Here is a 14863-nt window from a genome sequence, read left to right on the forward strand (position 1 = left end):
CAAAGAAAAAAGTGGTAAGCTTTAATTATAATGATACAGGTGAAAATAACATTGAACAATTTATAAACTGTGATACAACTTTTGTTGTGTATGTCATTGCATGCAGCTGTGGGAAGATATATGTTGGGAGTACCAAAAGAAGGCTTAGAGATAGAATGTCAGAACACTTCAGAGCTATTAAACAAGGGGATATTCGGTACCCAACCTCGGCCCACCTAATCAGAAACCAATCAGATAGCTTCAAACACAACTTCTTCTATCATGGGATAGACCATATCGAATTAGACCCCAGAGGTGGGAACAGGTTATTAACCCTGAGGAGGAAGGAGGTAACCTGGTTGATAAAACTGAAAGCTGTAGAAATGGGTTTAAATGTTGATCATGAATATGAATTCTTCCTTGGCAATGAGTAATATGCGTTTTTATACTATTCTGGAATGCTATGAACTGTAACAATGTATTCATGCTATAACTGCAACAATGTATTCATATAACTGAATGCACAATGTATTTGATTATTTGTGTGTACATTCTGAAAAATGAGGATACCGTACCAGTTATTATTGTTGAGAGAAATCTGGCAACTCTAATCTGATATATGTAAACATTTATGTTGGAAAATGAGAACACATTAGAGTTCAAATGAACTGACTAATATGTGGCTAATTATCTTGAAATGTAACCATGACCTCTCCTATTCACCCACTCTCTTGCTGTGCTTTCGTTTACTCTTTTGATGGCATGCTGGTGGGGTTCATATATTAAATTTCTTCCAATATGTCCCCTCTACATGAGACTCCTGGCCCCAAGAGGATCATCTATAATTATGATCTACCATGATCTCGCTAACTGTAAATAATAGAGAGTATACTAGCTCTGATACGCTATATCACTACTGTGTGTAATTGCACTTAGACCACTCCAAGATGGCGTCGATAATTTAAACACGCTTCTTGAGCGCCACAGATAAATTAAATATATGATAAAGCCAGAGATATTCACATTCATTGAGAATAGCGTCTAAAGAATTATTATTTAATTACGTGAACTATGTAGCGCGACCTCGAAAATAAGATAGTGGCTCCTACCCACTAAATATCTATTCACCTTAATACTATTTTGCGAATACGATATCGATCTAGATAATTTGTACATTGAGAAATAAATACGCATTATTTATTTTGCTCAATTTATTTTACACAAACTATCGTTTCATATAGAACGGGTTATACTAACATGGTGGCCGCTAGTCTCATTTAGTATAAATGAGAATAGTAAGATGGCGCCGAACTAGGACGCCAGACAGGGATACCGCGTACCGACGTACAATACACAGTACGAGAGGTAAGATGCCGCGTATTATAACTGTTAGATATTTACATTAACTTTTATCAACCCTGATAGTTTGCGATACACCCTAATATGGCATCTCGTATTGCAGGTGACGAACTCGGACACCTGGCATTTTGAGAGCAGGGCAGACTTCAGAAACTACGTGAAGTCGCTTGGATACTGGGTAAGAGGAAACGAGTAGATTTCTGAGAAAAATTAGTATATTACGTTGTAAATAAATATCGGTGGGATAACTTTGACCCTTTACTTTGTGTAGCATCGCATAGGATATATTAGGAACAGATACTCTATAACTCTACACGTGAAGAAATTAGGTATGATACCCCTCAGCATGTTCGTCTTTGACACAATTTAATTACAATGTTCCTTTCTTGCACCTTCTAACTTTATTAGTGTGACATTGTCTCAAACTTGGAATTTATTTAGATCTCACTATACCTCGGTGCCTCTAGCTTGTTCTTCGCTTGGTGGTTGGCCCTTCCTGATTTGCATATTGGTACTATTATTATTATTATTATTGGGACATTTATTGAGCGCTGCGCTTACGCACACCGGCGTGTCCACGCGCTAAAAGTGGGAGTAGGCAGATGACAGGGAACACAAAACAGCACGAGCCATTATTTGCTATAAAGATAAGTTTTTAATTTTTTCCGGAATCTGGCCCTATTGAGCACCTTTTAAGGTTTGGGATGTTCTCCCCTAACAGTTTTAATTATGCCTTAAATGTCAACATTTTACGATTATAATCTTAATAATCTGGCACTATTGCATTATGTTTGGGTTGCAGCCCTGAGGAAGTCATTAGGTCACACATTGACCGGACGAAACACGTGTTGGCTGCAAGATTGCGTGGCTACATGTAGTATGAAGATTGTACTATTCTGAAGGATGTAAAGGATGTATCCAATGAAGACGATAATTGGAATGATTCGAGAATAAAACCTTTGTCTTTGCAAGATAACATAAGACTGACTATTTGACTGGACTTTGAGTGCTCGATAAATCTATGAGGTTTTAAGGTGTTTTTGGAGGGTTTACATGTTTCTAAAGTGTTTACATTTTTCTTTTTTTTAAGTTCAAATCGTTCTTATTAAGGAAATTTAAGGACTGACAATACAAAAATGAAGGAAAAAACACAGGTAAGTACAAAATGAAGACATAATAAAACAAGCATTTACAATGCAACAGGTCTCGCATTATTAAAGTTATACTTCTTTCGTTTGAACGTGTTTTTTTTTAGAAATAAGTATGTATTAATGCAGATTAGACAGAATATATAATATATAAAGTTATGAAAAGTATGAAAGAGTATAACGAATATATAGAGTAATTACATTTTTATTGTTAAACAAAACTTTATTTTTTATTATCATAATATTGGTGTTACATTACATACAGTAGTTAATATTTAATGGTTATTGGTTTCACCATAACAATTTTTTGTATATTGTGATTTATCTTGTAACATAGCAATGACATAATTGCAAAATAAATTGGTATTGGTAAGCAAAAGTTTTATTTTTTATTCGGATGATATGACTGTCACATAAAATAAAATAGTAACTGTGATATGGTTATAGTTGTCACCATAAAAATGTTATTGGTCTGTGATTTATGTTGTACTTTCTGTCATTGATTCATGACAGATTACATTATAATTGGTAATCCAAAATTGTCATTTTTATTCAAATAACATTGTTGTAACATTAAAGTAGTTAATATTTAATGGTTATCGGTTTCAGCATAACAATTTTTTGTATATTGTGATTTATCTTGTAACATAGCAATTACATCATTGCAAAATAAATTGGTACTGGTAAGCAAAACTTGTATTTTTTATTCGGATGATATGACTGTTATATCAAATAAAGTAGTAACTGTGATATGGTTATAGTTGTCACCATAGAAATGTTATTGGTGTGTGATTTATTCTGTAGTTTCTGTCATTGATTCATGACAGATTACATTACAATTGGTAATTCAAGGTTGACATTTTTATTCAAATAACATTGTTGTAACATTCAAGGAAGTAGTAAATGTAACATAGTTGTATTAGTGATTAGAAAACGTAATGTTACATTCAATGTGTTCATAAACACGCACGGGGATGCCCTCGGGTCACCAGGCGCTTTACAAATCGCTAAAAAAAAAAAAAAATGTCACATGGTTATACTTTAAATAAGAAAAACATCAATTGAATGTCATGTCTGTAGTAATTTCAGTAATGAAATCATTGCCAAAAATAACTTCTACAGTTCTAGAAAGAAAGACTAGTAATTCATCGGCTAACGCTTCCACATCTGTACTTATTCCAAAGTAGTCCATCAAAGTGTCATTGTTTATCTTCATTGACTGATAATTATCAGTATCAAATACTTGTATTGTTAATGTATAGGTTTCTTGGTCGGTCTTCTCAACACCATATATTTCAATTTGAATAGTTTCCGAAGGACGTTCTTTTACCTGGGAATATATTGTTAATGAATGATTATTTGCATGTATGAACTTTATGGTAATACAGTTTAAATGGGGCTGATTGACAGAACTAAATTAAGATAACATTCTAAACTTACAACTTTTGATATTTACAGAATACACTTATGATTTTTGTTATTGACAGAATGAAGTTAAGGAAAATTTAGGAGAGACTTAAGAGAAAGTTAAGACAAACTTAAAACAAATTTAAGACAGACTTAGAGAGACTGAACACATAAGACTGACTTAAGAGAGATTTCACAGAGAATTAAGACAAAATTGTAAGTTAAGACAAACTCAAGTCTGTCTTAAGTCTCTGTTAAGTATGTTTCGAGTTTGTCTTGAGTCTGTCTTGAGTCTGTTTTAAGTCTGTCTTGAGTCTGTGTTAAGTCTGTGTTAAGTTTCTCTTAACTCTGTGTGACGCGTGTTTTAAGTTACATCTGTGATTAACAAAAATTGTAAGTGTATTCTATGAATACTAAAAGTTGTAAGTTTAGGATTTTGTTTTAAGTTACTGTCGTGAATTGTGCACTATATGATTTTCACATTACAGTAGTATTCTAAAGGAAGGTGACATTGTAATGTACTACAAGTGTACGTTTTTTGCTGATATTGTCATTTGACTTCTTAAATAGCATGTCATGATATACTGTCTTGAATTTTGTACCTTTTTGTTTTTTATTGGTTTTAGGTACATGACATTTTTGGGAGAGTCAGCTAATGTTACCTTGAAGGTAAACTTTTGTTTGAAACATTATGAAATACAGGTATATAGTTTAACGATGTGTTGATCAGCTTTTGAAACTATGGGAAAAATGTGAGCAGGATGTAGGAAAGATGGATATGGTGTAGTGGGATACAGTTCTGATACACCTGAGAGAAGTTGCTATCAAGTCATGCATATGCCTTATTAAATATAAAATCCTACATAATGTGTACTACGATAGTGTATGCTTTAACTGAATGGTGAGGGCAAGTAACCTGAATTGCCTGAAGTGTGGCTAGGGGAGGGGAGATTTGTATCATATTATTTGGGAATGCCTTGACATACAGCAGTATTGGATGGAGATTATGAGAGAGGTGGGAGAGGTCTTGGAGGTTATTGTGCTGCTAGATGTCAAACTGGTTCTGTTAGGTATGATGAATGATGTAGACTTGAACTGCCCCCTGTTGATCTTTCTGGTTGTGGCCTTGGTGGTGGGTAAGAGAGATGTGGCTAGAGCTGGAGGAATGAAGGAGAGGTATGGACTTATCTATGGCAGTGTAAAGGATCACATATAAGGCTAGAGGATGCTCTAGGAAGTTTGCTAGAGTGTAGGGCAGGTGGTGCCGATATTATGACTTTGATGGAGCAATGTGAATTGGAGGAAGTGAGAGGCTCACTTGTCCTAGACAAAGGAAAGCATTACTGCAGATATTGTACTTCAACGGGTGGAAGCCTCTGGAGCAACATGGTTTACTTGGAAGGTGTGCAGGAGGACAAAGTGTTTTTAAGGGAGTGCGGAGGAGGGTGGTGAGATGAAGGGTGGGGCTTGATGATCTTTTGTGACAGAGGTGTTATGTTGAAGCACTGTAAAAAGCAAATAAAAACATTTAAAAAAAATTGTTGATGAGGAGAGACTGTATAAATGACATCAATAAAGGCAAGCAACACAAAGTGAAAGTTCTTAAGAGACTGAAGTATCTTAGTTACTGCAAATTGTAGTACATAAGGGCATATTTATAAGCATAGTATTAAAATTGTTTTTGCTCTTGTGGCAGGTAATTGCTGGTAAAGCGATAATAAGAAGCTTGATAATAGTCTCTGAATAATTGTACACAATTTGAATAGAAGTTAATTGTTAGACTAGACCATGGTGTTCTATTTGAATTGTGTGTAATTGTAAAGACCATATTATGTAGTCTATTATTGCTGTTTTAGTGGCAGGTTTTTTGCTGTTATACTGGTGATAATTTTAAGGCTGTGTTTGTAAATATGCTCTTAAGTTTTTAAGAGTTTGTTGAAAACAAAAGCTATTTGAAATTTATGGGTAAAGACATGTTTTTGTACATAATACTAGAGGTACTTGTTATTCTGATGTACACGATAGGTTGTACATTTTGCTTATTTTGTATGGCTTCATTGTTGGCTAAGTACATAGTTTGCTATGCAGTATATGTAAAGTTATGATATCTAAGCAAGAATACTGTAATAAAATAAAGAGGTTAAATATTACTTACTTCAAATTGACTATGTCTTGTTGTGTTCAATATTTTGTCTCCGTTGAACTCATGTACAGTCACCTGAGTTATTTTCACATATTGTTAAATTTTTATTTTGAATTCCATTGCTTCTTTCCACAATGTTATTTTAACGTCTGTTGAATCCTTTAGTGTTATGCTCTTTAGAAGAGTATCCTTTCCATTTATAAATATTGATTTGGTTTCTTCTTCCTGCAAAAAGTAAGCATAATAAAAGTACATAATTATTTGTTGCATTAATTATTGCTAAAGTGAGGTAGAATGTAAGAAATGAGAGTGGCAAAGAAGTATTTAGTGAGGTAGGAGTAGTTAGTAAAGTGAAAAAGTATGTTTGGTATGTTTTCTGACATTGAGAAAGAAATGTATTGAAGTAGCATAGAGTGTGAATAGCACGTTTGGTCATTAAGTACCTAAAACTGTTTTTTAAGGGCAGGAGTTACTTAACTCTTTTTTATAATGACAGATAAAGAGTTTTGATATATAGAGTATTGGTTGAAGTACTGCAAGATATTAACAGGAGGTTGCACTGTTTAAGGTAAGATAGGAATGAGAATATTAAATTAAAACATTGAAGTATGGATTACATAGAGGAATATATTTGACAGTGATTGTTGTTGCAGTATTTTATGAAGTGTAACTAAAGATTAATAGTGTTTTCGAAACATGTACGGCATAATGTTTCTAGACTAGAAAAGAAAATCTGAATCGTTATTGTAATAAGGGATATAATTAAGAGTGTGCAAGAGAATGATAATAGAATGTTTGTTAAAAGTATGATACAATTTGGGTTTGTAGTGTATTGGTGGAGATAGTATATACAGTACTTAATTGAAATTTACAACTGATAAATGCAAGTTTGAGACATGGTAGTTATTCTAGGAAGCGGTTTTTAGGTTAAGAGTTGTGAAGGAGGAATTTTAAGTTAAGAGCAGTAAATGCTTTCAGCGAATATTAATAGTTTTAAAGTTACAATTGTTGTTAGTTTATTCGTACTAAAATTAGGAGTTTGTATTTTGCTGTTTTAAATGCTTTTTGTGAATATTAGAAGTGTTAAAGTTAAGATTTTATCAGTTTGCAAGTAGTAAAGGTAGGAGTGTTAACTTTACTACCGTTAAAGTGATAAAAATGATAACTTTAGGACTTTTGCTAATTACAGAAGGCATTTATGAGTTTTAAAGTTAAGACTTTTAACTTTACTATTTGTAAAGTGTTAACAATGTTAACTTTAAGACTTTTCTTATTTGTAGAAGGCATTTTGAAGTTATTAACTTAGTTTGGAAGGCAGTTAAGGGTAGTTTTTGTTATTTGCAACAACATGTGATGTGTGTTTGCTATAGGAGCTTTTGTTTGTATAACAAGTGAATTATGTTTGTGTGTATGTGGTGATGTGTATAAAAGTGATGTATGTTATGTTTATAAAGAGTAATGGGTAATGTAAGATGCATGTAAAGTGGAAAGTGTTGCAAGCATCATGTATATATGTATATATACGTACTTCTGCTACTGTTCCGCAAACAGTCATCATAGACTTTAATTGTGCCCTTTTTATTTCTTTTAAGGGCAATGCTGGAGGTGGTGATGGCTGCAAAATATTTTCTGCTTCTTTGATGATTAAATCTGATAATGTCATTGGTCTTATCTTTGCTTCGTAATTATGACTGTATTGTTCTTTATGATGAAATTCCTAATTAGCAATCCATTCTTGTCTTTTGTTTGATCGTAAGAGTCTTCATTATAGCATGTTGCTTTTATAGTTCCTGTTGGATCCGCCAATGCTAAATGATAAAGGATTTTATCATCTTCCTTAGAATTCCTATAATAGGTTTTTGTGGAGCATTTAACAACTTTCAACTTTAGTGGTTTTTGGTATGGCTTGCTGTCTTCTGTTGCTTTATTTATGATGTCTTCAATGGTAAGCATCTGCAAGATGAAAAAAAGAGTAACATTTTAAATTGAAATCCATAATGCTTTGTGATCACTATAATAGGATTCTATAGTTCCAAATGCTTCTTGCTCTGCATTTGTGTATATGTGGTCTAATAATGATTGGCAGTTTGTTGTGAACGTATTTATAAGTTGGTTGCATTGCAATTGTGTATTCAGAAAGTGCAGTGGTTTTGTGCTTTTGGGGCATTTATTGTTTAAGTCTATATTGAAGTCTCCCATAATAATATATAGATATCCTGGGAAGAAGTAAGTTATGCTTGTTATTACTTCTAATAATGTCTGTAATAATGTAATAATGCTTGTGGTGGTTTGTATAATATTATTACCAAGTAGTTTTTTATTATTAATGTATAGTATGAAGTGTAGAATATCAATCCCTTGTTTTGTTTCATAAATTGGTAGAATGAACATTTTTTTTGTAGTAAAATATAATGCCATGCGTTGTTTGTTGATAATGGTATTCATCAAAAATCATATAAGGATATTGTTCAATAAGGTTCAATAAGGAAAGCATTTTTTGGTGCTTTCCTTGTAGTGTTTATTTCTGTTAAACAAATAATGTCAGCGTTCATAATGTTTGAATCTGATGTTAAAAAATTAAAATGCTTCTGTAGTGAACATATATATTTTGTACAATGATATTCAAATGTGTCTTATATGATTTTAATTGGGGTACAGATATTTCTAATGGCATGTACGTTCTTAATCTATGCATTTCTTCTGTAACTTTTGGATGTACTACAATTTTGTGTTCATTAAAGTTTTGAATGTATATATTTGATATAGACTTAGCTCTGCTTAAAGCAACATAATGCAAGTGATGTATTTTGCTGTTGTTAAAGTGAATATATAGGGGTTCTATTGTTTCACCTTGTGTTCTATGTATAGTTCTTTCTGATGCTTGTCGTAATGGAAATTGCTTGTAATAATTTTTTTGTAATTTGGAATTGCCTTGTGACTGCTTGAATGGGTGTCCATTCTTGTGAAATATGTGACTGATATAAGTGTTTGTTCTGCTGACGTGTGTTTTTTCCAACTGTTTTATTATCAAATGCAACCCAAACTATATATGATAAATCATTAACATCAATATTGCAAGTTAAATCATAGCGTAGTTTTAAAGCTATGTGTAATGTATGGGACAGGCCCATAGTTTTTGTTGAATCTTTCGGTAATTTTTGTAATATTGTTTCTTTAACTTTTTTGTGCTACATCTGAACTAACAGTATCTTTTACTATGGTAGTATAAACTTGATATTGTTGGCTATCTTGCATTAAAACTTTTTGATTTACTGCATTTACTTCTTTGTTAGTTGACATTATATATGGTATAGATTTTGCAATGTTATTATCTGGTTGTTTTTCACGCTGTTTTATGTGTGATATGTCATCACTTGTATGTTTTCCTTCTCTCAGTCTGTTTAACAATTGTGCAAATAGTAGGTCATTTTGTTGGTGCATTATTTTAGTTAGTTCAAAAATTTTTAAATATGTTACCCATAAGTTAGTGCCTAAAGATCCATATAACTGCTTAGTATCTTCAAAGATATAGCTGTCAAATACTGGTTTTAATTGATAAAAGTCTCCTATAGCTAAGATTGTGATTCCTCCAAAAGGCTGGTTAGATGATTTTATTTCTTGCAGTCTGTTATGAATAAAATTGAAAATGTTTCCTCCAACCATTGATATTTCATCCATTATTAGTACTTTTAAATGCATTAATTGAGTTTGCAAATGAGTCCTGTGTTCATGTGTTGGTGGTTTATAAGTCACATTTTGTGACACAGGTATTTTGAAGGTGCTATGTAGTGTTTTCCCATTAATATTGTGTGCTGCTTTTCCTGTTGGAGCTGTAAGTAACACATAAATATTGCTAGGATTTTCACCAGCTGTTGTATTGTAATACCATAGCAATGTTTGATAAAGTGCAGTTATTAGAAAGCTTTTACCTACTCCTGCACCACCAGGGCAAAATGTATAGCATGGTGTTTCTTTTGTTTTTATCCAGTTCAAATGATGATAAACAAAATGTAGTTGTTCTTCTGTTAAATTGTGCATGATCTCATAATATTTGTCATCTGTTAGGACACATTGAGATAAAGTTTCATTTTCATCTATGCTTTTAATACCTATATCTAGAGATAAGTCATATTGCAATTGCTTTTCATTATTTTCAATTTTAAGGCTTGCTGATTCTGAAGATATTGTTGAATCTAGATTGATATTTATCATTTCATGTTCGGTATCTTCAGTAAGTTTAGTAATAATTTCGTTGTTAGAATTATAATTATTATAATGCTTATCTACAATTTCTTTTACTTGCATATATCTTACATAATATGTAGGACTATTTAAGATTATTTTGCTTTCTTCTCTCCATGGGTAATGAAGCATTAACAATTCTCGGTAATAGTTTTCAGAATCATCGTTTTTGTTAAATCTACAATATCGTATAATTTTTCGACATGACCGTTCAGCAAAAGTACAGTTTCTATTAGTGTAGATACTTTTTGTGTTTTGCTGTATACTTTTTATTTCAACTTCTTCTTCATCTGAACTATAAACATTTGTTTCAGTAAGTAAGTTGTCATTGTCATTTTTACTTTGTTGTACATGTTTTTGGGGTTTGTAATTATAAGTAGCAAAAAAGTCAGCTAATGTACACTGTTGTAATGACTGGTCGTTTGCAATATTTTGCTATGATATTTTCACATTGGATATTACTTGATGTATCTGGTAATGAATTTATAGTATCTACATCTTTGAGCAAATAAGTTCTTTTTTCAGGTGGGCTTGTATTAATAAATACAAATGATCGAGAACTCTTCCGTAATGGAATTTGAAGTATCAGATATGCTGCTTCTTGAGCACTTATTTCTGAACAGTTTAGGAATTTATTGCCAATGTGTCTCAGTTGTGCTTTGATATTGCTATTATGAGTTACTTCTTTTGCAGCTTGTGCTATTATTTTTGCTCATTTCTCTCTGTGATTTACTGATATAGGATATGATGTACACAGCACAAGCATATGCATCTAAAATGTACTGTACATCTATGTTTGCTCTCCATGCTTTAAGAAGTATTGTATTATAGCTATTAATAAAGCATTCAGCTCGTAATCTTTTTAAAAAAAAATTTGTTTTATCTATTACAAATCTCAAACATGTAATATATTGATTTTTATCCATTTGGATTAGTTCTAAGAACTGAGTAAATTCTAGTGTGTGAAAGTCAGGACTATTAATTAAATCATGAATAGTTTCAATTTTGTTTTGCATCTGTTTGTCTGCAGGATCATTTGGTAATGATTCAAGTATCATTGTTTCTGATATTGGATATCTTGGATATTGATATTTGCATGTGCGTTGATTTTTCCTCCTGCAATTTTTTGTGTGTGCATGTCTTTGTAGAGGTAGTAATTTCTCTAAATCTGGTTCTTGTGATTTATTGCAAGTTATATATTTGTCTATAAATTCAATGACTTGTTGTAATTCTGCTTTTCCATATAATGGTGCATTCTCAATCCATAATAATGCATGTATTTGGGGTGAACCTCTTTGTTGGAATTCAACTCTGTAAAAGAAGTCTTGTAATTTTCCAATAGGGTTTGTTTTGTCCACTATGACACAATTAAATAATTTTCTTACTTGAAAATCAAAATGCCTTGCACAGGTAATTGGATCTTCTTGTATTAATTTACATTTTGTTTCCCATGACATTTCTTTAAATTCTTCTTCAGTGTATTCATTTGGATTTTGCACTCGTAGTAATATATTAATGAAGTGGTGCCATTTAGCTTTTGTGGCAGATAAAGTGAGAAGAAATGTTGGTATTCCAAGTTGCCTTATCATTGCAAAGAGGTCTTTTTTACACTGCTCCCAATATGGTGGTGAACTGCGGATTGTTTTTAATATTTTGTACCCTTTATTATATTTAAAGATGCTTTCTAAGTTATTTTTTATGTCTTTGGCAGTAATACATTCACCACTGTTGAAAAATTTCCTTAAAGAAATATATATTTTTACCTGTATTTGATTGATGTGTAATTTTCTTAGTTCAAAGAAAATATTAGTAATATATTTAGCTACTCTTCTATCATAGCTTCTTAATTCCCATTGGCATATTGTACTATAATGTACAAGTACATGTCTATCATTATTATTAGGTCTGCGAGTGCCAACAAATATGGTCGGAAATGCTAAAAATTCTGAATCTTTGTCTTCATATAATCCTCTTGGTTTGTTGTGTTCACCAGGTGCTACACATAGCATATTGGGACTATCCGTTGTAATTGTTTCATTTATTAATAAAGTATCTAAATTCCCTGCTTGTATGTTATCTGACGATCTTGTTGAATTATGATCTTCTGATGTTCCACTGCTATAATTTATTTCTTGTGGTATATATTCCCATTCTGGATTAAAAGTGACTCCATATTCTTTAAACATGTCACTGTTTGTTGCTAGCCATAGTGCTGCTTTTTTCACTATGTTTGGTCTTACATTTTCATAATGGGTAAATGATTTGAAAGCTAACTTTCTTTTTAGTTTGATTGGAATTGTCATTTCATCATTGATCTGCCTGGGTAAAATTGTGACTGTAGTCATAACATCTGCTGGTACATTAACAACTGCTCCTGATAATGACTTTTGAGATCCACGAGGCAATGTTCTTATTTGCACAAAAGGAATCCGTGGAGAAACTAATCTTTCTTCTAAATTGTGCAATTTTAATTGCACTGGTATATTTTCAAATTTCATTCCATTTATATATGAGCATGGTGGTATTTTATCATTGCTAATATGTGTATAGCAAGTGGCACATATATAGTCTGTTTTATTTACAGTAATGTTACATTGTATAAATCTTGGATTTTCAGCAATACTTTTAGTATTTCTTAGTGATTGCTTATGCCATAGTTGATTGCAAATGGTACAGATGTACTCTGGCTCATACAAGACTTCTTCATAGAAAGCAGTTACAAGTTCTAACATAAGTTTATTTGTTTCTAATTCTATACTATTGTTTAGTTCATTTTGTTTTTTCTGATGCATACATTGCTTTTTGGCTAATTGTTTTGTATTCACAGTGCTTGTGCTTGGTTGATTTTCTTGGTTTAAGCATCTATTACTATCTATACTATTAATTGAAGTTGCAAGAATATTTGTTGTTTCTGCAGGCATTGTACTTGATTGTTTGCTTAAAATTTGAATATTATCACTGCTAGAGTCTGTAGTACTTATTTGCCAAGTATTAGTGAAAGGCATGTTAATGTCAGGTATTATGTCCATTGTTTTTTCTGTTTTATGGACATACAGTGCTTTGGTTTCTTTTACTTGTACTTTTTTGTTTTCTCTAACTGCATTTTAGAGACTTTTTTTAGCTATTTTTTTATGTGTATTGGAGTTAATTCAAATGCTACATGATTTTCATGTGGTGCTTTCAAATTGTTTGCGAGTTGTATAATATACTCTATTAGGGCTTTAAAAGTTTTTTTTCCAATAGCACTGCATGTCCCATTAGGGTGAGGCATTCCTTTGTTATCTCGGCTATGTGAATCAAACACAAAGTATGCTTCTTCATTCTGAAAAATGTCAATGACATATGCATTCATACATAGTAAATTGCCAGTATAACGATGTAAACATATATTTAGTGCATTTTGAATATCTGGGTAGGAAGGAGTCATACAATGTAGTACATCACCATAATAAGGTTCTTTTAGTGATAGTTCGTATATCTCATTATTATGCTCTATGTATTTAGGTAAGTCATCAGGGTGCATAAATCTTTCATTATTAATAGAATGCATTTCAGTATATAATACATATCCTAACCCCATAATAAAATGCAAATCATTGGAATTCCATGAATTGACTGGTTTGCAAATATTATGTATAACAGCAAAAGTACTATTAGGTTAGCATTGTTTTCCTCGAGATATAGTATTAAATTGGGAATGACCTTGGTGATACTTAGCTTGTAGTATTCTATCCATATTATATGTAATTGCTTGTATGTGGTAAGTATTATATGATATACTGTTTTTGAATGGCTATTGCTTCCTAATAATGTCTTGTACTTTATATACTGCTGATATGTATTGTTAAGTAATTTGTACAAAAAATGTGTACTTTTTTGGTATTTCGTTGTCTGGATTACTAGAGTAATCTGTATGGAAAGGAGACAACAAGGGAATAGATATAAAGTGTTAATTTTCCAGTTAAACGTAAACATAATGTTTATACAAAAGATAAAGCAATTTTTGCGATTTCTTTTCTGGAAAACTTAACAGTACTTTCTTTATTATGACTTTTTGTACTTTATTCAATGCAATGCTGGTAGGGCTGTGGGTAACGTTATAAAGTGAGTAACTTATCGAAAATGTAAATTGGAACGCTTTATGTGATTTGAGAGGTGTGAGGACAGATGTCTGTTTTGTTTTGTAGCTATTGATGTAATACTTTGGTTGCCTGTGAATGTTTGTCTGGTTATAAAGGCTAGGGAGTTGTTTTCTTTCATGCCATTTATTATGTAGAGGAACAGAATTAATGTACAATTTGTACTTCTGTGGGTTAAAGCTTTGTAAAGTATATTGTATAGTAATAGTTAATACTTTATTTTATGCAGCTGTAAAATACAAACTGGTTTTATGAGTGTAATAAATAGCTTGTAAAAATATCATAGAAGTATCTCTACATGTTAATTATTGTTGTTATTTCATAGTGAATGGATTGAAAGTTATGAAGGGTAGTTTGATTGGCTTGTGAGAAAAGAATATGAAATTTAATACTAATTGGGGGTGCAGTGTTTTAGTTTACTAGTTTTGGTAGAGAGTAATGTGAAA

General features: G+C 31.8%; 1 protein-coding gene across 2 annotated transcripts in view; it reads right to left on the bottom strand.

Moving 5' to 3' along the window:
• Positions 1–14863, bottom strand: part of RAD18 (RAD18 E3 ubiquitin protein ligase) — a 742369-nt gene that overhangs the window by 704268 nt on the left and 23238 nt on the right. The window contains exons 1-2 of one of the 2 annotated variants that reach the window (XM_078662419.1): positions 7565–7708; positions 6049–6261 (exon numbers count right to left, since the gene is read on the bottom strand). The exons of the other annotated variant lie outside the window; for it this stretch is intronic. The gene's annotated coding sequence lies outside the window, so the exon portion shown is untranslated. Of the gene's footprint in view, positions 1–6048; positions 6262–7564; positions 7709–14863 lie in introns of those variants that run through there. 2 annotated transcript variants of the gene reach the window in all.

Source organism: Lissotriton helveticus, chromosome 9 (genome assembly GCF_964261635.1).
Source record: "Lissotriton helveticus chromosome 9, aLisHel1.1, whole genome shotgun sequence".
In the NCBI taxonomy this organism is placed as follows: domain Eukaryota; kingdom Metazoa; phylum Chordata; class Amphibia; order Caudata; family Salamandridae; genus Lissotriton; species Lissotriton helveticus.